The sequence below is a fragment of the Hylobates moloch genome, unplaced genomic scaffold (genome assembly GCF_009828535.3).
Source record: "Hylobates moloch isolate HMO894 unplaced genomic scaffold, HMol_V3 SCAFFOLD_2, whole genome shotgun sequence".
NCBI classification, from domain to species: Eukaryota; Metazoa; Chordata; class Mammalia; order Primates; family Hylobatidae; genus Hylobates; species Hylobates moloch.
The window spans coordinates 91,248,676-91,271,564 of record NW_026652277.1 but is presented as its reverse complement, the minus strand read 5'-3'; the positions used below and the strand labels follow the sequence as shown (position 1 = coordinate 91,271,564).

Genomic DNA, 22,889 nt, shown 5'->3' with positions numbered 1-22,889 from the left:
TCTTTTCAAGAGTACATATCCTAGCCTATTGATAGGATGGCTGGACAGAGCAAGGGATGACCTACTTCAAATATTTTCCCTTAAACTTTATAAATTAGTGGAGATTAGGAGGTCCTTGCCCTTACTATTCTTTAGGATTTACCTGACAGCCATATTTCCTATCTTCAACTTTTCTTCATTTTACTAGTGTGCTATTCAAACATGAGGTGACACATTTCCTTGAATGTTGTTTGTCCCTTTTTAATTCCTCCTTGTTTAAGGAAAATTTTGAAGAATAATGAGGGTAGTAGAGGAACACAGGATGGGGCTTCGTATACAAATTTGCATTGATGCAGCAAATGTGGTTCTGAGAAGTTACATGGGAAACGGTGTTGCAGATACATGTAATTGATCACTTTGCCTAATGTATCTTTGCCTGACTTAATGCTATGGATGTGAACTTATAGATATTAAACAAGGAGACAAGAAGAAGTCACCCAAGCTAGGAGCTCTGAAGTCATCCTTTTTCTCATACTTACTCCCTCTGGTCAGACAAAAGGTCATTAAATACTGTTTGTTTACTTTATAGATATTTTTCAAATACATTCCCTTTTCTTCTTTACTACTTCTATTCCATTCTGTTTCTTACCTCTCCATTAGATGATTTGTAATATTCTCCTGCCTGATCATCTGGTTTCTGTTCTCAGCCTTCTCTCTGCTCTAACATCATAGTATTGTTCGTAAAATGCAAATCTTATCATATCATCCCTCGCCTAAAATATTTCCATGACTCTCATCATCTACTCCTTCATCTATTTATCCATCTACAATTATTGGAGTGTGTAATATGTGCTAATTCCCAAATTAACAAGGCAAAGGCCTCCACTCTGGAGGAAGGAAAAGACGCCAGCAAGGGACTACTACAAGCCTGTGAACAAGTGTGAAACAGTGTTATTGGTGTGCTTAGAGAGAGAGGTTACAAAGTGACATGAGAAAAGAAAAAGAAGTGAAGCCTGGGCAGAAATGTCAGCACAGGCTTCAAAGGGGAAGTGAGGTGTAAGCTGAGTTTCCACAAATGAGTAGTTAATTTTCAGGTGAGCACAGCAGGAGGGAATGAACAATCTTGACAGAGAAAACAGCTTGAGTAAAGATATGGGAGTTGTGAATCAGCACAGTAATTCTAGGTACTGTTAAGTATTTTCAGGGTGAGGAAAGCCACAAGAAATGGTGGTAGAGCAAAAGGCAAGTCACCAATCTCTTGGATAGCTTCAGATGCTGACCATAGAATCTGGTATTTATCCTGTAGGCAGTAGTGGTCATTGAATGGTGATAATCAGGGGAATGACATAATCAGATACAAATTTTGGAAAGATCTGCCTTTCATTAGTTCAGCAAATAAATTGGAGTGCAAAATGGAGTCAATATGGCCTATAAGGAGATGACACCGATTGTGCAAGTTTTCCATTCATTGTTGCATTTATTTATTCATAAACTTATTCTGTGAGTGTCTGTTGACTATCGACTATATGCTGTGGATCATACTGGAAAGGTGAGAGATGATTGCCTAAGGAACTAAGGCAGTAACTGTGGAGATGAGAAGGAGGAGTTTAAGCAAAGAAATGTTAAGGGGATAAAATTTTCAGATTGTTTTCACCAGTCTGACATGTGGTATGAGGAAGATGATTCTGACTTGGTTGATTTGAGGAATGGAAGTGCCATTCACTAATATATGGGACAAAGAGTGAAGGGCACATATTCTGGTGAATATAGTGGGTTCGGATTTGAACATGATGGGCTTTACATGTTTTTGAGTCATTCAGGTGGAGATTTTAAGTGGTGGGAACATAGCAGTGAACAAGGCACAGTCTATTTCCAATCATGTTAGATCAGCAACCAGAACTGTTTCTGGCACATAGATAACACTCAATAAAATATTTTTAAATGAATGGAATCATTTACAAATCTGGAGTTTAATCTAAATATCTAACCAGATATTTAGCTTTGAAAGCCTCTGTCAGTTTTGTGGTAATTAAAGCAATGAGTAGAAAAAATGAGATAGTCCAAAGAATAGTGAGTGAAGGCATAGTGGAGGCCAGAGACTGGGGAACACCAACACCAAGCAGTGGATGAAAAAGTAAGAGCCAATGGAAGAACCTGGGAAAAGCTTTACAGCAACCCAAAGGCCAAGGGAAAATCCGGGAGATCTTATTTTCATGAAAGCAAAGGAAGATGCATATGGAAAAAAGGTTATGGCCAGCAGTTTCCAATGCTGCAGAAAGGACTAGAAAAGTTAGGTAAGATTTCATTGGATTTCTTATGAAGGAGGCCACTGGTGGCCTTTGCTGCTGCAGCTTCAGTGGAGTGCTAAGGGTCGTAAATATGATTCAAGTGGACTGAGGAGTGGTTAAGACTTGGGAAAATGGACACAGTAGTGTAGGTTAGACTCCAGATTCCTTGGAAGAGTTCACACAAGACCCTCAGGGCATAGACTCCTATATAGCTACTCCCCTCTAATATGCACTCTAAGCCCCACCCTCACTGCACTGCTCCACCCTGTGTCTCACCACCATGTGTTTGCTCATGCTGTTTTCTTGGATTCTCCCCACATCTTGCACCCTTGCTATTAAACTCCTAATGTTTCTTCAAAGTACAGTTCAAAGATTACTTCCTCTTGACATATTTCCAAACAGTTCCCTTCCCTCTGCCAGGATGAGTTAGGTGCCCCTTGTTTCAGGTTCCATGGCCCTCTACCAATGTCTTTATAATGGTGCTTCCCCCATTGTACTGTCATCGTGGGCTACTTGGTCTGTCTCTCCCACATGAGAGCGAGCTTCCATACAGTGAAATTTCTACTTATTTCTGAATATTAAGTGCCTAACAAGGTGCCTTGCTTCTAGTAGTCTCTCTATAAATGCTTGCTTAATTGAGTAAGTAAATAATTTTCCTTATAAGCCTTCCACAGAGGAGCTTCAGGGTGAGCCGAAGCTGAAAGAACTAGCAAGTGTTTTCAGTTTTCTTAGAAGTAAGATACTGATGATTCATTTAAAAGAAAAAAGATATGGGACTAGAAATAGGAGATTAGTGCTTTGCTTGTAGCTTCGCCACTAATTAATTCTGTAAGTCATTCCACACTTCTGGGTCTCCAAATCTTCATCTGTGATATGGGCACAATCGTGTCTGTGATCCGAGGTGGTGGAGGATACTGTAGAGAGTCTAAAATACTATCATAAAAGAGAAGGAGTATTTGGAATAAGCAATCTGATCTTTTTATCATTTCCTTTCCTCTTCTCTGAGCATGAGGGTTGCCTCTTAACTAGTTGCTTTAACTTAATTCCTAAATCCCCAAGGTCTCTGTGCTACATAGTAGCCAAAGTTAACTTTCTTTCTTTCTTTTTGTTTGTTTGAGATGGAGCCTCACTCCGTTGCCCAGGCTGGAGTACAGTGGTGCGATCTCAGCTCACTGCAACCTCAGCTTCCCAAGTTCAAGCGATTTTGCTGCCTCAGCCTCCTGAGTAGCTGGGATTACAGACGTGCGCCACCATACCTGGCTAATTGTTTTTGTATTTTTAGTAGAGACGGGGTTTCGCTATGTTGGCCAGGCTGGTCTCATTCTCCTGATCTCAAGTGATCTGCCCACTTCAGCTTCCCAAAGTGCTGGGATTACAGGCATAAGCCGCCACACCTGGCCCAAAGTGATCTTTCTAAAGACTTAACACATCACTCCTCCTCTGCTTAGAGGAGGATCTGTTTATTGCTTGTCTCTCCCCTGTCCCCCAATTCTTTAAAGGCAGTGGTTTCTGTCTTATTCATTATTATATCACCAGCACCCAGAACACTGCCTGTCACATAAAAGATGCTCCATGCATACATGCTGATTCATTTACTGACACCCCAGATCTCCAAAATACACTATTAGTTCCCTTGTGGCAGATGGAATTTTACTCTGTTGGCCATTCTATGTGTCAGACTCAATTAGACCTAATGAATTACTTTACTACTTACATATATATTCTATTCTGAATTAAGTTTATATCTGTAGAGACTGATGTTTACATATTCTTTTTGCCCCTGCATTCCTTTAAAAAATCACTGATTTAAGTCTACAGAGGCCTTGTAGAAGTTATACTGCTTTATACTGTGCTGATATATAAAATGTTTCATACTCTTCTAATCAGTCTTTAGAAATCTAAACAATGCTATTGTACTTGAAGACCATATTACAATTAGAAATGTTGAAAAGTGTTATTAGTACTGGGAATATGATAGCCTAAAAGGAAAAAAATGAAAAGGGTATTTCAAAATGAAATGAAGGACTGATACAAAAAAACACTATAAACAAGAAAGATAGCCAGCAGCCTTCTGAAAATTGCTTGCAAAGAAGTAGTGCCAGTTTTATTTTTTAATTGCAAATGGCTATTTTGGCAGATGAAAATGCCAGCAGAGCATGTTTTATCCTAGCCCAGTGGTGTGAAACTACTTGAAGCCCAATTGTTGAACAGTCACAGCTCATAGTTATGTTTAATATGTATGTGTTTTTGCTTTAATTTCCTTTTTCTTCAGCCATTTATGAATGCGTTATTTGAGGTTTTATTTGGTTGCAACCTGGGAGAAAGATTGGCCACACATCTGCACTTTTTTTCATAATTAAAGAAATTATTTGATGGTCTCAGAGTTTCAGGTGATCTTTTAATCCTTTGCAATCAGTGTATCTGAAGAATGAGCTTCCTAAATGTTATTAAAGTCATCAATTTCTAAACTTAAAAATAGCTTGAAGTTTTTCATCATATACATTTGTGTATTGTGCATATATATTTCATACTCATACAAATACACATGCAACATGAGCACATAGATGCTGTATCTTTTAGCAGAGAATTTGTATTAGTGTAAATATGTCTATTTCCCTTTGTTTTGATCCTCTAAAAGTAAAAAACACTTGAATAAAATGCAATTTAGAAATAAAAAGAACATTAAATTTACTCTTGATAATACAGAGCTTATCTCATAATTTGAAAGATAATTAAATTTTTACATGATGAAGAGATACACACTTTTTTTTACAAACTCAGTCATAGTGGTCATTGTTCTTGTTTATTGTACCTGTGAGGTAATTCTAGAATCCCTATTCCTTCTTCAGTCAGTGGCTGGATAATCTAATTATAATGTTATAATCCATCATTTCTCTTTTTGAACAGTCAATTTAGTTTAACATTTGCTTAACAGCCATTATGTATGCCAGGTAACGTGCTAGATGCTGGTGGTTCAAAGAAAGGAACGATGTGGACCTAACCTCAAAGAAATCCATTGGAGAATATGAGAGATTTAGATTTAATATCAACTTTACTTTTCCTATACAGGTACCAGTTTCTTAATCTATAAAATATCAGTACCAGTTTCTTTATATAATAGGAATAAAATATTACTTCGAGGTGATATATTGTATGTATAGTATATGTGTACATAATGTTTAATATGTACATATTAACAATTAGCATGGTGGCTGTCACTGAAACTAGAGGGAAAAATAGAGACAATGTGGTAGAAGGCTGTATTTATATGATAAATGTCTAGGATTTTATCCTCTATGTGATGGGCAATCTTTGAGGAAGATAGGATTTAGGCAAATAATAATGTCATTGGATTTCCATTTTAGATTGGTCATTCTACCAGCTCTGTGAGTGATGGCTTGAGGGAGACAAAACTAGAGGTAGAGGCTAAATTTTAAAACTGTTGTTCCAACTTAAGCAAGAGATAATTAGGACTTAGACTGGGGCAGTGGTAGGAAGGATGGGGGAAAGGTGTAACAATAGAGTTGAAATGTATTAGTGAATGATTGAATGTGGAAGATTAACAGATACAGATTTGTTATTTCCAGATTATTGGATTTGGTGCTTGGATAAATAGTGGTACTATTAACTGAAATCAATAGAGGTGGAACAACAGGTTGGCGAATTGCAGGGGTGATAAAATGAGTTTAGCTTTGGAAATGCTGAGCTTTTGGTGCCTGTGGGAATTCCAACTATAAATGTACAGCAGCTCTTGGATGATGATTTAAAAGACATAAAATACAGACAGGAGTTAAAATCACAAGGAAAGCAAATAAAGATAAAGGGTAGGAGGTCAAGGATGGAAATCTGGAGAATACCAACATTTAATTGATAAGCAAAGGAAGCAAGGAATGAAATGGAGTAGACAGGAGGCTATAAGGAAACACTAGACAAAAAGATGGTCAGGGTTGTGGAAACAAAGGATATTGAGAGAGTTTCAAAAAAAATAAAAATAACCAACTCTGAAATGTAGAGAGTGGTTTAGTAAGATAAAGACCCATCAGAAATTACCATTGGATCTGGCAATGTGGAATTCTTCAGTGATTTTATAAACTCATCAGTGTTAACCTTCAGTGAAGCAGTGAGGGCAGAGGCAGATTGCTGTTAGCTGAGAAATGAATCAGAAGTGAGGAGAGGAAACAGCATATTTAGGCCATATGTTCAGTTAGTTTGGCAAGAATAAAAGGGAGATTGGACACTAGCTACAAGGAAATACAAGGCTAAAAGGAAAATCAAGAGAATAAAGTTATAGAGAAGATTTTTTTTTATCACAAATAATAGTCATTTTAATGATTATGTGCTGGACATTGTTCGAAATGCTTTATGCACATTAATTCTTTTATTCCTCAGAATAATCCTAATAAGTAATATTAGTGTTATCATCTTCCTTTCAGCAAACCAGAACACCAAAGTAGGAGGAGGTTTAGTAACCTGTCCAAAGTCAGCTACTGAGTTAATGGCAGAACAGGGCTTTGAACCAAGGCAGGTTGGCTGAGAGCCACACATGCTTAGCCGCTATATTTTATTTCCTTTACTTTGCCTGTTAGAGTTTTAGATTTTTTCTTTCTTTCTTTCTTTTTTTTTTTTTTTTTTGAGACGGAGTGTCGCTGTATCACCCAGGCTGGAGTTCAGTGGCGCGATCCCGGCTCACTGCAAGCTCCGCCTCCTGGGTTCACACCATTCTCCCGCCTCAGCCTCCTAAGTAGCAGGGGCTACAGGTGCCCGCGACCACCCCTGGCTAATTTTGTTTTTGTATTTTTAGTAGAGAAGGGTTTTCATCGTGTTAGCCAGGATGGTCTCGATCTCCTGACCTCGTGATCCGCCCACCTCAGCCTCCCAAAGTGCTGGGATTACAGGCGTGAGCCACCGCGCCTGGCCAGCTTTTTTTCTTTTTTTAAAAAAATCAACTTTCATTTTAGATACGGGGGTACTTGTGCAGGTTTGTTACATGGGTATATTGCATCCAGGTAGTGAGCATAGTACCCAATAGGTAGTTTTTCAACCCATGGCTCTTCTCTTCCTCCCGCTTCTAGTAGTCCCAAGTGTCTATTGTTCCCATGTTTACATCTATATGTGCTCAGTATTTATCTCACACTTCTAAGTGAGAACATGGGGTACTTGGTTTTCTTTTCTTACATTAATTCACTTAGGATTATGGCTTCCAGCTACATCCATGTTGCAGCAAAGGACATGATTTCATTCTTTTTTATGGCTGCATAGAATTCTATGGTGTATATGTACCACTTTTTTTTTTTTTATCTAATCCACCATTGATGGGCACCTAGGTTGATTCCATGTCTTTGCTATTGTGAGTAGCATGGCAATGAACATATGAGTGTGTGTGTCTTTTTGGTATGATGGTCTATTTCCTTTGGGTATATACCCAATAATGGGATTGCTGGGTGAAATGGTAGTTCTGTTTTAATTTCTTTGAGAAATCTCCAAATAGCTTTCCACGGTGACTCAACTAATTTACATTCCCACTAACAGTGTATAGGTGGTCCCTTTTCTCTGCAGTCTCACCAGCATCTGTTGTTTTTTTGGCTTTTTAATAATAATCATTCTGATGGTATGAGATGGTATCTCATTGTGGTTTTGATTTGAACTTCTCTGGGGATTAGTGATGATGAGCATTTTTTCATATGCTTGGGGGCCGCTCGTATGTCTTCTTTTGAGAAGTGTCTGTTCATGTCCTTTGCCCACTTTTTAATGGGGTTGTTTTTTGCTTGTTGATTTAAGTTCATAGACTTTGGATATTAGAGCTTTGTCAGATGCATAGATTGTGAATGTTTTCTCCCATTTTGTAAGTTGTCTGTTTACAAATCACAGACGACACAAATAAATGGAAAAACATTCCATGCTCATGGATTGGAAGAATCAATATTGTTAACATGGCCACACTGCCCAAAGCAATTTACAGATTCAATGTTATTCCTGTCAAACTGCAAAGCCATTCTTCACAGAATTAGATAAAACTGTTCTAACATTTATATGGAACCAAAAAAGAACCCGAATAGCCAAAGCAATCCTAAGCAAAAAGAAAAAAGCTGGAGGCATCACTATCTGACTTCAAACTATAAAGCTATACCAAACAAAACTGTGGTACTCATACAAAACAGACACATAGACCAATGGAACAGAATAGAAAACTCAGAAATAAAGTGGCACACTTACGATCTGATCTTCAACAAGGCCAACAAAAACAAGTAATGGGGAGAGGGCTCCCCAGTTCAATAAATGGTGCTGGGATAACTGGCTAGCCATATGCAGAAGAATGAAACTGGACCCCTACCTTTCACCATATACAAAAATTATCTCAAGATGGATTAAAGATTTAAATATAAGACCTCAAACTAGAAAAATCCTAGAAGAAAACCTAAGAAATAGTTTTCTCAACATCAGCCTTGGCAAAGAATTTTTGACTGAGTTCCCAAAAGCAACTGAAGCAAAACCAAGAATTGACAAGTGGGACTAATTAAACTAAAGAGCTTAGGCCACTATAATCTTGATTGTGGATGGTACGTGTGAGCCCAGGGCTCCTCATATCAGCTGGGTAGAGTAATTATAAAAACTACTTTGGGGCCTAGTATAGCTCTTAGCAATATAGTGTATGCACAATAAATGTTTGTTGAATAAACGAATTATAGTTAAAATGCCTTATTACCTAGTATCAAGGAGTTACTTTTAACTTTGTATTAAGCGTGTTTGTTTCTCTGCCTTCACATTCTAACCAGCTTAAGTTCTAATTTTTCTTTAAATATTTTTCTGACGGTGCTAGCTTATTTTCTTACCATTATGCACCTCCCATAGCCTTTATTGTTTGGACTATGTATTTTATTCCTTAATTACATTATTACATTGTATTCTAATTTGGTTTTTATCTAATTCTTTACAAATAGTTTGTGTATGTAAAGAAACCAAAGTACCCTCTTTTTTTTTGTATCCTATATATGGCATTATGCCCAGGTTTTCATTCTTTTGGTTTTGTTTGTTTGTTTGTTTGTTTTTGAGACAGAGTGTCACTCTGTTGCCCAGGCTGGAGTGCAGTGGTGCGATTTCGGCTCACTGCAACCTCCGCCTCCCAGGTTCAAGCAATTCTCCTGCCCCAGCCTCCTGAGTAGCTGGGATTATAGGCTCCCACCACCACGCCTGGCTAATGTTTTTGTATTTTTAGTAGAGATGGGTTTTTGTCGTGTTGACCAGCCTGGTCTCAAACTCCTGACCTCAGGTGATCCACCTGCCTCGGCCTCCCAAAGTGCTGGGATTACAGGCTTGAGCCACTGTGCCCGGCCTTCATTCTTTATTTTTAATCAAAATTCACCTAGCTTATTACCACCAGTGGAATTATTTGAATGTTTTAACTTTATTTTTCCAAACAGGAATTTCCTTAAATTCTCCTAGTTTGTATTGCATAGCAACTTATATTGATTATCTGAATAATAATTTGTTACCCCCACATTTTTTTTTTTTTGAGACAGAGTCTCTGTCACCCAGGCTGGAGTGCAGTGGTACAATCACAGCTCACTGCAGCCTCCATCAACCACGCTCAAGCAATTCTCCCACCTCAGCCTCTTGAGTAGCTGAGACCACAGTCACAGACCACCATGCCCAGCTAATTTTTTTTTTTATTATTTGTAGAGACAGGGTCTCACTATGTTGCTCAGGCTGGTTTTGAACTCCTGGGCTCAAGCAATCCTCCTGCCTTGGCCTCACAAAGTGTGGGGATTATAGGCATGAGCTGCTGTGCTTGGCCCTGAATAATAATTTCTTAATGTAATTTTCTATAAACATTAAATTCCCAATTTACACAGTCATCATGGAATACCTATGATTCACTACAAAATAGCATCATTGCTTCGTTTAAGTCTCATAATGGCTGAATATAGAACATGTTTACTCCAAACTGATTTTTTATTTTTTTCTTCTCTTTAATAAATACTCATTTTCTTTACACTAGTGTGAATATATTTCATTCAACTTCCATGCTTTTCTCTCTCCCCTTCCACATTTACATTTTCCCTGGATGTTTCTTACTTTCCCTTTCCCCTTGGTCTCATTGTATTTTTCCTCCAGTTAAATTGCTGCTAGTTTTTTTTTGTTTTTTTTTTTTTTTTCCTTTCTCTCCGTGCTTCTACCTTTCTGGAATGGTGTTTCTCCCCATTTCTTTGTACAAAATGTTGCTTTCTCTTCCTCTGAAAGCTGTCTGTTCTTAAGAGATGCATTGAATTTCTAATTACATGCTCTAAGAGTGTACTGCCTAAGTAGACTGGGTACCTAATTTACATACTGCTCTATGGTAATTAACAGAGATTTCTAGAAAATGTGGATTTTAGAAGTATAAGGGGAGAACACTATTTTTCTTGGTGTTTTAGTTATGCTCAAATTTCTTAGAAAATAAGGAGTGAAGCCTTAAAATTGCTGAAGTTTTCTAATATCTATATATTATTTCTGAAATTTGGGAATAGTCAGATATTCAGTGAATAATTTTTAAAGTTTATACATTCTGTCTTGGAAGTTGAGTACTTTGAAAGTTGACTATATACTTTGGAAGTATATAGTTAAGAAATAAATTAGAAATTAGTTTTTATGCCATGTGGAATTATTATATAAAAATGCACAATAAAGAAGTCCAAATATATTTGTAACATAGTTAAATATCAGTTAAAAATATTTACCCCAGTGGCTGTTATAATCATTAAGAGTTGCTTTACTCAGTGAGCCAAGAATAGATCTATAATCTGGCATCACAGAGCTGTACTTTTTCTGTTCTATTGAGAGGTTAAAGCATGGTCTCAAAATGCAAATGTATCATAGGAGTACATAGGAGATGGAAAACCACCTGCATTTTTTTCTGGTTGAAAATTTTTCCAAAGCATAGACCTTGTGAAAGCGATTCTCATAACCTTTTCTAGAATGAAAAACAAGTTTAAGGCTTCTATTTCTCTAAACCTGTTTTCTCTCACATCTGAATGAATCTAGGAGGATTGGATGGAGTTGAGAATTTAGATCCTTCTCCCCATGTTTTGAGTCATTGGCTGCATTTCTCAGCTTTCTGGTTTGTAAAATTAGGATATAATTCTTCAATGTTTGTTTAATAACCTGACCTCTTGCTAAGTGTAAAGCCCTAGAGTAGGAACTGTAGGGCTTAACATAAATAAGACATAGCATATTCCCTCAAGAAATGTTCATCTAGAAGGATATTCATTTACTGTTTACTGAGCCTCAAAAACCATCTCTCTGAATTGACTTAGGATAAAAGCAAAGTTTGGCCTTTCTCCAGTGGCATTTAGCTATTGCTCCTTTTGAAGGGATTTACAAGGTAAACTCCAGGATCACCATGTACAGAGCTGCTGATTGCCAGTTCTCTTGACCCCTTGGGAAACTTTGGAGCTCGGCGTTCAGCTGCCTGTGCAAGTGGGCGTTCTGCTCAGGGCATTCCCACACTGAGACCAAACACAGGAGTTCCCACTGATCATAGTAATTTCTAAACAGTAGTAATTAAACTAGTTAAACTAAATGTTCTAGTTAATAAAACATTCTGAGTATGTTTAATTTGCTCCAAAGTATTTTAAAAAAATAAGAAAGAAACCAATACTCTTTCATAATACTTTCTTTGGAGATGTTATTTTTCTCTCCCTAAATGGGTTAAGAACAATAATATAAACCAAAAAGTTGTGTTTCTTTTTAACAAAATGAAGTGTCTGTTTATTTGCAGTATACACTTTAAGCTTCTAATATTATTCACTTAATTCTATTACATGAAAGGAAAATATTATACCCAACCTTCCAAGAACACAATATGCAGTGGACACTCAAATATTGAATGAGTGAGTGCCCACTGCATATTGTGTTATTGGAACACTTTGGAAACACTTCTTCCATTTATTCAGCTTTCTCCAGTCATGTGGAAAATGGCTTTTTTCTTCAACTAAGAGTGGTACTTCCCAGTGCAGCTAAGGTCAAAAAGTGTTAGAAATGTATGTCCATTGCAATCTCTAAGGTGCTTTTTATCCATCTTTTAAAGACTACATACTTCAAATGGATTTCAGACCTAGATCAGCAGTCAGGTTAAAGAATTGCAAAGTGAGATTAAACTAGTTTTAAATTTATCATGCCCGATGATAAAATCCTATAGTTCTGTTTTGGTATGTCAAATGGAAAAGGCAGAGAAATTGATTGGCAATCCAAATGACGTTTGGGAACTCACTTAGAACCTTCAAGATAGGATCCTGAACCCAAGGAGCACCTACTCTTACTCCTTGATATAGAAGCAATTACAGTTTGTTTTGGGGAAACAGTTTTAACAAGCTTGAACATTCAAATTTGCATTCAAGTATTTTTCTCTAGAAGAAACCCGAGTAAGTTCCCTTAACTTCAGATCCATCAAGGAATAAACAAAATGAGATGGGTTAGGATCTTCCCAAACGAAGCAGCTACCCTAGTTACGTAGGTCCTACTTTAGTTGTGCACTGAGATCGTCCTGCAATCTTTCCAAAGGTAGGACAGGAAGCATGATAGGAAAGAAAATTATGTAGTCATCATATTTGTCCCAATCGTGTGGACTCCTCTACAGTAGTTCAGGCTACCAATTTGGTTGGGCCATGCTTCAGTAGCCCATTATTCCTTTCGCTCAATAGAATGGCCCCAGTCATTCCCCTGAAATTGAAAGTTAGAGTTTCACAGTATCTCTAGCAGGAAAGATTCCCTTACATAGTTCCAGATCTTTTACATCTAGTATTGGACTTGATGAGCTACTTTACAAATTACATTTCCTAAACTAGTTGGGTCATGCTGCTGAGAGCTGTTTTCCAGAGCTAGTGGGTATGGAGTTTTATTCCAGGCTTCAGGGCAGGAAGTGGATAATAAAAATACATTTAAAGATGGCGCTAAGTGAGGTAGCCTAGACAACCGTAAATAAGAATAATCAAACTATCACGTTGTACTGGAGAAGACAGAATATTCCTCTAATTGAAGGGTAGCTATCATAATTTACAATTGTCATCAATGAAGGATTGTACTTTTTTTCTCCAAAAAAGGTTAAAGGCAAATACCTTGTTTGTTTGTTTCTTGTTGATTCAAATTCCCTTTCCACACTGCAATCTTAATATAGATTTCTGAAGCACGTGATAATATATTTAAAAGACCTATTCACAATAAATCTATTTTGTTTTTGTACTTGTTTCAAGGGTGACATGTAAAGTTAGTGGTTGCTCTACGGTAAGCATCTGGTGGTGGGGCAGCAGTGCAGCATGACAAGGACCTGGACTGGAGTGTCAGTCCTGGGAATGTGCAGAAACGGAGAACAGGAGAAAATTCAAAGGGAGAACTGGAGTTCTTAGCTCTCCTTTGGCTTCTGGTTGGCAAAAGAGATGAAAGAATCAATATGTTCATGGTTCCAAGCAAGTGTGACTGTGACCATGCAGAACTTACTTAATTCTGTTTTAGGTAAAGAACAAGCACAAGTAGACATGTGGATCCTGTTTGGGCTTTGGGAAAGACGGGGATCATCAGTTACCAATGTAGAGTGATGGATGAAGAAATAAGGTGCTTGGAGAAGAAGAGTGTATGGAAAAAGATTTAGGGAATACTGGCATCTTGGGAAATGAGAAGAGAAAGATTTGCAAAAGAGACAAAGAAGAGAAAAACTAGGAAAATACAACATCCACAGGAAGACTGTCTCTCAAAGGATTGCAATGGGATAAAAGTATTACAAAGAAAAGAAGTGAAAATGTATGATCATGTAGAAAGCCAGGATAGGAGGCGAGGGGCCAGAACCTAAAAGAAAACTTTGCCATCTAGGAGTGGATAGCATCTGCAGTGCCATGTGTTAGGAGGACATCCAATTTCACAGGAAACATGATGTCCTGGAAAAAAAGGCCAGAACAACCCAGCAACTAGGTGGTGTGCAGACATAGCAATCAGTTTTTCAAAAGGGACCATGCAGGGTGAGGGGTGTCCCTGAAAGTATCACTGTATAACTGGGATGGGGACTCCAGAAGAGAGGGTGATATTTAGAGAGCCTCAAATGAAACCAGGGATATCTGGTTGGAAAGCAATCTTGTAGTCTCTAAGAGAGATGCTGATAAGTGCAAAGCAGTCTAAAGAGCTCGAGATAATGCACCAAACAGTGCTTGCAGGGGAGAAGGGAGACAGATTAGGGTGCATAATTGATAAATAAATGGGTAAAGAGAGAGGGGGAATGGTAGATTAGGAATCAACAGAGTAAAGCTAAACTTTTATTTCTCCAAGCAGCTGGAGGTCTGTACAAATAAAAAAGCCTCAGGAACCCCCTTCCCTGAGAAGGGGAAAGATTAAAGTAATTGAGAATAACAAGATCCTGCAGTTATGGTAAATAAAAGTTTAGGTTGGTTAAAAAAAAGTTTGGTATGGCAACATTGGGAGCTATGATAAGGCAGCATTGGGAGATGAATAACACGATGTCTTGACAACCACAAAGGCCCTGATAGAGTTCAGGCATGATCACGTAGAAGGCTACCTGGTGTGTGAGATTGTGAGTATTTCTCTAACAGTAGTGTGCAGGGTAAATTTTAAAAAGCAGATGGAGCCCTAACTCAAGGCTGGCAACTTTGTAGCCAAAGTAAAGGGAATGAGAAATTTTCTAGAAGTCACATACACCGAACATGTGTGACCTTGACCTTGGGCAAATCATAAACCCCTCTAAGCACCAACCATCTGATAAATGTGGAAATAAGGAGACAAAGTGTTAAAGCTCCTTATATAATTGCTGGCACAAAAAAAAAAGAAGTAATTTTTATACTTTGTAACCATATATAGTCTATAGCCTCTTCAGAGGAGGAAATGCTGCAATAATAGACACATGTGAAAAAACGTGTTCAACGAATAAATGAGTGAATAAGTGAATTAGCATAACACTTATTTAACAACAGCATTGTATTTGGTGCCAAGATTATAGAGCCAGATATTTCCTATTGTGTGTACAAGTTCTCTGAGCTTGAACAAAAAGATTTTTCTTCAGAAATCAAGCCATATTTTATAATCTCTTTATTTTTGAGTGTATAGATAAAAACACACTCTTAAAGCAGGAACTACTGCTTTGACGCATTTAAGTAATGGGATTAGAGAGCTGGAAGGACCTTTGGTGACCGACTCTAGTGCTATCTTTTTTAGATGGGAAAACAGCCTGCAAAAATGTTAAGTAGCTTCCTCAGGATCAAGTACTATTGGAGCCAGCATTGGTGGTCAATCCTGTATAGAAATGAATTCAGTTGTAGATCTGTGACCTGCCTTACTTACCTTCCTCTACCGAAGGTACTCTATAATTCTTAATAAATGAATATTGACATTCATTTTAAATACTATTGTTTGTTCAACTATTCCATGAAGAATATTCTTCAAATAAGCATTGTAGTGCTAACAGGGAAAATATTTTTCCCTTTTATAAACTTCTAATAGCTGGCAAAAGATAGTAATTTCCATGACTTTTCTTTCTTCTAAGGAAGTTAAATTCTGAAGATGGTGTTTTTCTTGGAGTTAAACCATATATTGACTTGATCTTTAAAGGATCTAATAAATGAATAGATCAAGTAAGAAACAAATTGGTATTTAGCCCATTCAGTTGCAGCACTGTGGTTTCTTTCCAGATCTGCAAATGTGAGAAATATTTCCTGAAATCAAGCAAGTGGGAGTGGGAAAGAGTATGTATAAATGTTACATGAGGAATCCAAAATCATCATCATCATCACACACACCCACAAAAATACATTTATTATTTCACACACAATTTCATTACACTTGGTAAATTCATTAGGGCAAGGCAAATGTATTCATCCAGACATTCAAATAAGCAGAAACATCTGTGCAGTCTTTAAATCTGCCATGTTAAACAGGCCTAGCACTCTATTTATATGCCCCCAAAGAGCCTGAACCAAGACAGATGTAAGTAGGAGCAGCCAGATTTGATCCTAACTCTTGAAAATCCTGCCCCACTTGAGAGGTGAGGCATATCTTCAACTTTGCAAACACACTATTTTGTGTGTGTCTGTGAGAGAGAGAGAATGGTTAAAATTAATGTGAATTTGGTTCCCCCTCCTCATATTTCTTTGTCTGTATTAATATACTTTTTAATTGTTAATATCATTAGAAAGGTGATGGTTTCATGAATGAATTATGAAGGAGAAAAGAATTTTGATATTTAAAATTGTTGGCCAATAATTGACCATTTTCTGCCTGGGTCATGTACATGCACCGAGAGGTTGAAGTGTACAGTATGTGCTTCTTCAGGCATTTCCTATTTATCTGAGACACTTTTGAGACAGAGAGGTGACTGGAAAAAATGAAGGGGTCTCATTTATTTTTATGAACAATTCTCTGTGACTCATTACTCTCACAGTTTTTGAATATCTACAATCTTTTCTCTCAGTTGTCTTAACCTCCACGCTGATGGTCTTGATTCAGAGCTACTTCATTTATTACCCAAACACAGCTTGGGGAAGGGAAGGGGGATGTAAGGCAGTAGAGGCTCAATTCCCCTTGTTATTATACATGGCTATTGCTATTTGTCCTAGGGAAGAGGGTTAGCTTGGCCCTACTAGATAAAGGGCATGTTAAAAAGGCCTCCCAAATTTACAAGTAAAAAACAAACATTTTGCAAGTAAAAAACAAGCAAACATATCCTTTGCCCATTAAACATTTTGTGTTGTTTGTTTTTTAAAATGAGCAAGGGATATGAACAGACACTTTTTAAAAAAATTCTTATTTATTTATTTTTATCAACTTTTATTTTAAGTTCTGGGGTACATGTGCAGGATGTGCAGGTTTGTTACATAGGTAGAACGTGTGCCACAGTAGTTTGCTGCACAGATCAACCCCATCACCAAGGCATTAAGTCCAGCAAACAGATACTTTTCAAAAGAAAATATATATGTGGCCAACAAGCATATGAAAAAAATGCTCAATGTCACTGATCATTAGAGAAATGCAAATCAAAACCACAATGAGATACCATCTCACACCAGTCAGAATGGCTATTGTTAAAATGTCTAAAAATAACAGATGCTGGCAAGGTTGTGGAGAAAAGGGAACTCTCATAACCTGTTGGTGGGAGTGTAAATTAGTGCAATCATTGTGGAAAGCAGTATGATGATTCCTCAAAGAACTAAACATAGAGCTGCCATTCAACCCAGAAATCCCATTACTGGATATGTACCCAAAGGAATACAAATGGTTCTGCCATAAAGACACATGTACACATACGTTCATTGTAATGCTATTCACAATAACAAAGACATAGAGTCAAACTAAATGCCCATCAGTGGTAGACTGGATAAAGAAATGTGGTACATGTATTCTATGGACTACTACACAGGCATAAAAAAGAATGAGCTTATATCCTTTGCAGGAACATGGATAGAGCTGGAGGCCATCATCCTTAGCAAACTAACACAGTAACAGAAAACCAAATATTGCATGTTCTCACTTATAAGTGGGAGCTAAATGATGAAAATACGTGGATGCAAAGAAGGGAACAACAGACACTGAGGTCTACTTGAGGGTGGAAGTTGGGAGGAGGGAGACGAACAGAAAAAAATAACTATTGGGTCCTAGGCTTAGTACCTAGGTAACAAAATAAATCTGTACAACAAACCCCTGTGACAAGAGTTTACCTAAATAACAAATCTGCACATGTACCCCTGAACTTAAAAGTTATTTTTAAAAAGGCCTCCTTTGGTCGTGGAGATTTGTACACAAACACAGAGCATTTTCCATTGATCTTCAGATAAAGGCACCCTGCAGTTATTTAACCCTGACTTCACATACCAAAGGAAGTCTAATTATTTGATGTGTGCTAAACATCCTCAGTGTGGTGCTGCTGTTCAGCCACATTAAATTCACACGACAAGTCTGCACCCTATGTAGTACAGATTGAGTATCCTTAATCCAAAAGTCTGAAATCCAAAATACTCCAAAATATGTAACTTTTTGAGTGCTGGCATGATTCTCAAAGGAAACGCTCATCGGAGCATTTCAGATGTTGGATTTTGGATTAGGGATGCTCAACCAGTAACTGTCTGCAAATATTTCAAATTTTCAAAAAAAACCTGGAGAGGCCAAAACACTTCTGGTCACAAGCATTTCAGGTAAGGGATACTCAAGTTTACTGTTAAACTTTTTGATGCCTCCTAAAGACAGCCATAGCTGTTATGTATTTGTCACAGAAACCAGAATTTAATTTAGAGATTTCTTTAATTTAGATAGGTTGCAAAGATGTAAGCGTAAGAATGTTCCCTGAAACATTGTTTTGTCATTTTAAAAGTCTAAAAAAAACATAAAACTATGTTATTAGCATCTAGTTAAATCAATGATGGCAAAACTGTCCAAGGGAAAACTGCATCCTTTGAAAAGAATGAGGTGGATATGCATGACATGGTGTAGCATGATTTCTAAAATGAAAAAAAAAACAAGGTATAAACCAGTATGTACAGCACATACAGGTATCCACTTTGTAAATTAAAAAATACACACATAGTAGGTTGTTCTCATTCTGTTCCATAAGGTCACTGCAAATACTGAATTAGCAAATACTGACTCATTGCTCCTAGTGGAAATACAGGGTTAGGTCCTATGAGCCTTTGGTCATAACATTTTCATCAATGGATCAATACATAACCTTATTTTATGTGTGTTTCTGTTTAAAGATACATTATTTAATATATATTGTTGATTCATTAACACTGAACTCACAGTCTGTAACTCATACCTGAATGTTGCTTATCTTACACATATTTTCTCCATAAGGCACATCACAGCCTTCCTGTGCTTAGGAACGCTAGATCACCCTTCAGCCTGGTTCAGTGTTAGCTGGGAACACATGTGAGAGGAGAGGTTCAAATTTTTGGCTGGTCTGCAAATGACCTCAAAAGTGCTGTATTAACTTAGAGGTTACAAATCAATTTTGAGTAGATAAATTCTCAAATATGAAATCCACAAATAATGAGGATCAGCAATACATAGACAGCATGTATGCATGTATATAAATGGAAAGTTTCTGGAAGGATTAAACTACTCGATGAAGGTTATCTTTGGCGAACAGGGCTGTGGGGCAGGAATGAGACAAGGTGCACCTTTTATCGTAACCCTCTTTGCCCTACGTGACTTTTTTACTGTGTGCATCCCATAGTCCTTCTTATTCTCTGTCTCCTGCTTTTCTCCCACCATCACTATCATTGTCATTCTCTCAGCAAGCCAGTGCATTTTCTGAAGAACTCTAGGGACAAGGTTTTATTTGAGCCAAATTGCTCATAGTGAATATTCTCTGAATCAGGCTCCTGGAAAAGTTGGTCTACATAATTTTGCAAATTAGGAGTATTTTACAAATGCTAAGTATGACACTTAGAACATGAGTTCTCAGGGTAATTTGTGTCACATAATATTACCCTATATCCCAGCATGCTGGGACAGCCTGGACTTTGGGTACTTTTTGTCTGTCAAATACTCTTACTTAGGGATCAGGCACAGTGGCTCGTGCCTGTAATCTTAGCACTGTGAGAGGCTGAGGTGGGTGGATTGTGTTGGAGCCTGGAGTTCAGGATCAATCTGGGCTACATAGTGAGACCTTGTCACCAAAAGAAAAAATAAAAATAAACATAGTAGCTGGGTATGGTGGGTGCATGCCCTAGTCCTAGCTACTTGGGAGGCTGTGGCGGGAGGATCACCTGAGCTCAGGAGTTTGCAGCTGCAGTGAACAATGATGATGCCACTGCACTCTGGCCTGGGTGATACAGCAAGACCTTGTCTCAAGGAAAAAAAAGAAAAACATATATACACACAAAACAAACCAAGAAAAAACCCCACCAAATACTCTTACTTACATTCTTATTGCAGGTTGCCAGAATGGAAGTTTAATAAGTAGGAAATGAATAATATTAATAATGTAACAATAAGTATTAAGTCAGCATATGACATATGGTATAAATTCTCTTCAGGCTGAATTCCCGTTTTTAGTCTACCTGCGTCTCCCTCATAGAAAGGAGAGGAAGGGAAGAGGTAGTGAGTCTCTGGATTTGGTCCTCGCTGGCTTTGCGCTGGGCCCACTCAGAGTTCTTGGGTCTCACCTTCCTCAGGATGTCCAGACTCAAGAGCATTCAGTTGTGGTTTGTCCTTATCATGCTTGGCTTCTTGAATGAGTTTGAAATCTTGCTATTTTTAACTTGTAACTTTAGAAGATTGGAAAAGGTTTTAATTTTTGTTTGTTTCTTTCTTTGCATATCTCATGGTGAGTCCTTTAATGAAAGAAAAGCCTGAAGAGAATGTAACTACTTACCTCCCTGAAAGGCATTTTTTTCTTAATGAATGTAGAGATTTCCACTTCCCCCCAGGTACTTCATGTGATGTACTGTGCCCCTAGTTAAAAGCAAGCTGAAGCCAAGCTGACTGACAGTAGATCAAGAAAACGATGTATAAGGCATGCCGAATTATAGATGGAATACATTCATATTAATGGTATCCCATGGACTATCACCCTATGTCCATTGTTAACTTGTAATCTGAAATAATTCATATCTCTATATAATTGGGTTTCTGACAGCAGGATCCAATCCATCATACTACATCTTCTCAAATATTAAGAATATTGTCTTTTAAATATGTTTGTATACATATACACATATATATACATATATAATGAAACTGTGTGAAAAATACATCTTCATTTGATAAAAAAAAAAGTCAACAGGCTTATAAATAATAACTTTAGCAGCAAATGATGAGTTTATTTTAAAAATAAATTTTGTAAATGTATGGACCTCTAAAAATAAAAATACTAAAATTTCTTATATGTTTATTTTCCTTACCAAATATGACAGTTATCCACAAGTGGAACAGATTGTAGTTATTGCTGATCTTATGTCTGAAAAACTACATGGATTTGGGGAAAAAAATAGTACATGGTTATCTTTTGGTCTACATAGTTTACTGTTGCATGGGTAGACAGAAACCTTCAGTAAAACTAAAGGGACCTTTTCTGATCAAACCCTGTGTATGGCTGATATATGTTCTGCCAATCCAGCCTTGCTTGAGTTGAAGGGTGCCTTCTAGCCTGGGGTCAATTTATCTGTGATTGGTTTAATGTCATTTGCCCATAAGCATACATTGCAGGGTGCTGCCCAAGAGCAAGTGCACAGCTTAAGTACATCACCTCAGTTACAAATCACCATCTGGCCATGTCTATGAGCACTGAGATATGAATCATCATTATTTATACACTTTAGTCATATTTGAAGTTCTTCTTGCTTACTAACCCTATAAAACTCTCAAATGAATTAGAATCCTCAAATTCACATAACTATCCTATCCATTTCCTATAGGCAGAGCCATATGCAAAACTAACCCATTATTGAGAGGTACTTGGTAAACATAGGCACAGAACAGACTCTAATCACGTCTTGTAAATCTGGGGTCCATTATAAATAATAAATAAAGTTTTATTGAAATACCATTATGCACATTCATTTATTTACTGTCTGTGACTATTCTTACATTACAACAATAAAGTTGAGTGGTAACAACAGTGATCTAAGCTGAAAATGTTTACCATCTGGCCTAGGCCAGAAAACTATGCTTTCTATCATGTGTCCTTGCCGTGTAGGTAGGTGACTTACGGAGAAATGGGATGAAAAAATGGACATGGTGAGTCAATCATCACTAGAGTTGAATTGAAAGAATGCCATTAGTTGGAGTCAGAGTCATGGCAAGAGAGCGAGAGTGCAAGGTAAAGTTGTGAGAAAGAAGAAACCAAGCATTAAGAAGAGAAACCTGGTCAGGAGACAGAAGGGTGTACAACAACCCAGAAAAAGAAAACAAAAAACAAAACAAAACAAAAACCAAGAGATGCCATAAGATGAGAGAAAGAAAGAGAGAAGCAGAGACAGAGACTGAGAGACTGATCATCTGGCATATGGCCCTGAGGCAGAGATTAGCTTGTTCCTCAAGTTCCCTAGGTTTCTGACAGCTGTTCAGTTCACAGATAGATGTACGTAATGCCCCCGACCTCCAGGACTCCCATCTATGGACCGTAAGGAGCTCTTTTTGCAATCAAAAGAGAGGGACCAAAACAGATCATTATGTATTGGGCCATAATGAGGCAAATTTATTTCTCTTATTTATAAGTTCCTATGGGAATTACTTCCCCATTAAGTCTCAGTATTGACAATAAGCATGAATAAGCTAATTTGGGTAGAAAAGTCATTTCATGTAGTAGAATGTAATGTTGACTGTTGTTAAGATATCTCATACATCATGAAATTAAATAAGATTTCCCTTTTATTTCATTTGTTCAGCCACTCCGTAAATATTGAAGACCTATTAAGTATAAAGAAGTGCGAGACAGCTTAATGGATTAGAACATGTATGTAACAAACCCACTCCCAGGGAACATGTACAATATTGTATGAAAGTTGAGACAGATACACTGATGACTACCACGCAGAGAAACCTATGGTAATTAAATTTAATAATTATTTATAGCAGGCACATTATGTACTAAAACATAAAGAACGTAAGGCCATTCACCATGGCTATTGAGATGGATGAGGCTGAGCCTGTGAC

The 22,889-nt window shown here is 37.5% G+C and overlaps 1 protein-coding gene across 3 annotated transcripts in view; it reads left to right on the top strand.

The window, feature by feature from the left end:
• KCNQ5 (potassium voltage-gated channel subfamily Q member 5) overlaps window positions 1–22,889 on the top strand; it is a 597,308-nt gene that overhangs the window by 3,782 nt on the left and 570,637 nt on the right. The window lies entirely within an intron of this gene.